The sequence below is a fragment of the Schistocerca gregaria genome, chromosome 11, assembly GCF_023897955.1.
Source record: "Schistocerca gregaria isolate iqSchGreg1 chromosome 11, iqSchGreg1.2, whole genome shotgun sequence".
Taxonomy (NCBI): Eukaryota; Metazoa; Arthropoda; class Insecta; order Orthoptera; family Acrididae; genus Schistocerca; species Schistocerca gregaria.
The window spans coordinates 45,532,049-45,534,570 of record NC_064930.1 but is presented as its reverse complement, the minus strand read 5'-3'; the positions used below and the strand labels follow the sequence as shown (position 1 = coordinate 45,534,570).

The 2,522-nt window shown below is 36.4% G+C and overlaps 1 non-coding gene across 1 annotated transcript; it reads left to right on the top strand.

The window, feature by feature from the left end:
- The first annotated feature begins 2,249 nt into the window (after positions 1-2,249).
- Positions 2,250-2,321, top strand: Trnat-agu (transfer RNA threonine (anticodon AGU)). The gene has a single exon. It is a non-coding gene; the product is annotated as a tRNA-Thr (tRNA).
- Positions 2,322-2,522: the final 201 nt, after the last annotated feature.

The window sequence follows — 2,522 nt, the reverse complement described above, 5'->3', positions numbered from 1 at the left end:
AGATCTTAAATGTGGACAGGAGAATATTGTGATGAACTCTATTTAGTATAAGAAGTTGAAGACATTATTTTATCCATTAGCAGCAAACATGGTAACATTTTGCTACATAAGGTAAAATGTAACCTTCTATCCTTTCCATTTCTATGTGCAGATCTTAGTTTCGACTTTTGTTTTTATGCATATTATGTGCAAGTCTTAATTATGCATTTTACTTGTTGAAGATCTTAGTGTCTAAGTTTTTTGCCAATTCTTTATCAAGTATCATTATGCATTTTCTACTGTGGTAAATTTATCAATATTAATTTTAGTGGTTAATTCAGTAATCTTCCATTTCCAATTATGTTAATGATTTTGTCCACTGTTTTTTCTGTGGAGGCGATGGGTTTATGGGGAAAGTTGGAATGGTAGTTGAATGCACGTGGCTGGTGTTGATGGAAGGAGTGGACTTTGAAAATGTTTTTTATTTTTTATGAATAAATGACGATGACTCAAAAATCCTGCAGATTATTATTGCAACGTACACATATAAGAAGACCAGCTGCAGCAACCTACATTCAAAGGAATTAATGTTAAGCATTCCTTAACCACTATTAAGTGCCAATATTACTATTCGATGCTACCTTTAACATCAATAGTAATTGGAATGCTCCCTAAGTTAGTGGGAACATTTCAATATGGTTTCAGGAGCTGGGATTGCACAAAGCTGGTATTTAATATGTTTGTATATTTGCAGTTAATAGTGAGTGTTACCATGAACAAAGTTTGAGCAAGGGTTTGCAGAGAAAAGAACATGATAAGTGAAGGGTGACTGAATCACAGCTGGACTGCCACACAAAAGATGAGTACGATTATTTGCAGTAACTTTCTTTTCAAGGCCTTTTTGTAGTGTTTGCGAGTGACTATATTGTAGGCAGGCTAAGGAGTGAAATGCGTGTGATGAAGTTTGAGTTTAGGAATTTTTTTTTTTGTATATACTGTGACTCGCTATAATAATCACCATGTGTAGTTCTGAGAGTATAGACGTTATAGGAGAAACATCTACTCCACCACAACAAATCCACATGTTGACACCAAACCAGCAGCAATCATCAGTAAGCCCACCATTTTTGGGATTTGGACCAAGTGAGCAAGCATCTGGTTTACTAGCAAGCTTAGCAGAACTGTTAAAACAACATAACAAGGAACTGAAACAAGGTTTACAAAAGGAGATTAAAGGACTGAAAGAGGATATTGAGAGGGAATTGAACATTTAAATCATACTATTGATAACCTGAATGTATCTGTTAGAACAATTATGCAAAATACTAAAGACACTAATGAACATGTTGCAGGCAGTCTGTTAGAAATCAGTCAGCTATGCAAATCTACTGCCTTAGATTTTCAAGCAGTTAATGACAGGCTGAAAAATGTAGAATCCCATGCTAAGAATACTGAGGATACCATCTGCAAAGAACTCAATAAACAAAATGTAGCTTTTAAGGTCATGAAACAATATGCCAAGCAAGAAAGTGCCTTTATTGAGGAGATACTAAAACAGAATGATAATCAGATGCAGGAACATTTTTCAAATGTTAACTATAAAATAAATGTTGTTTCGGACAATGTTCAAACTTTCAAATCTTGTCTGAACAATGTAGAACTGGCTCTGGTGCACCCAGTTAATGGAAGATTTGTACCATGCTGCTACTTATTGATTAAGTATTTTCCCAGAGGCTTTAAGATGCACCCAGTTGATTTTATTTGTCAATGTAGGGATAGCATTCCTGCTGGCATGTCTGACTTGGGTAAGATACAATTAGCAAAACGGTTTCTTGATGGCAAAGCCTTGTCTTGGGCCAGTCAGCATATTAAAGCTGAAATTACATTTAAAGAGTTTGAGTAGTTATTCTTAAACAAATTCTGGTCAGCAGACAAACAGGCTGGCATTAAAAGTGCATTTTTAAATGGTAGCCATTACAGGCCTGGTAATATATCAGTGAGGGAATTTTCTGAAGGACAGCTGCATAAGCTTGCTCATCTCAACAAACCACTAGATCTTATAATTATTATTATTATTATTATTATTTAATTATAAGATCTGAGAAGATCACCATATGGTACAGCAGACGTCCCGCTATGTCCAATGCTGGGTAGCTCGCCAATACCGGCGACCCCTGGCAATAGTGACGGTATTAAGGGAAAATGAATTAAAGTTTGTGTTGGGGAGGGAACTCGACCTAGGTAGTTCGTGCAGCTATGTCTGCCATAGTGCCTCGGTGGTGTAGTGGTAGCATATCTGCCTAGTAAGCAAGAAGACCCGGGTTCGAGTCCCGGCCGCGGCACAAATTTTAATTGATTTAGTCTGCTTCGATCATATTTGAAACCACTAGATGATTTAATACTTATAGATGCTTTATGGAGATGTTTGCCCAAAAGATCTCAATGGGGTTTAGCATGCGGTCCCGATGACTCAACTGACAATTTATTACTGCATGTTGATAAAATAGGAAAAGCTTTAGATGAGGAAGACAGATACAAAAATT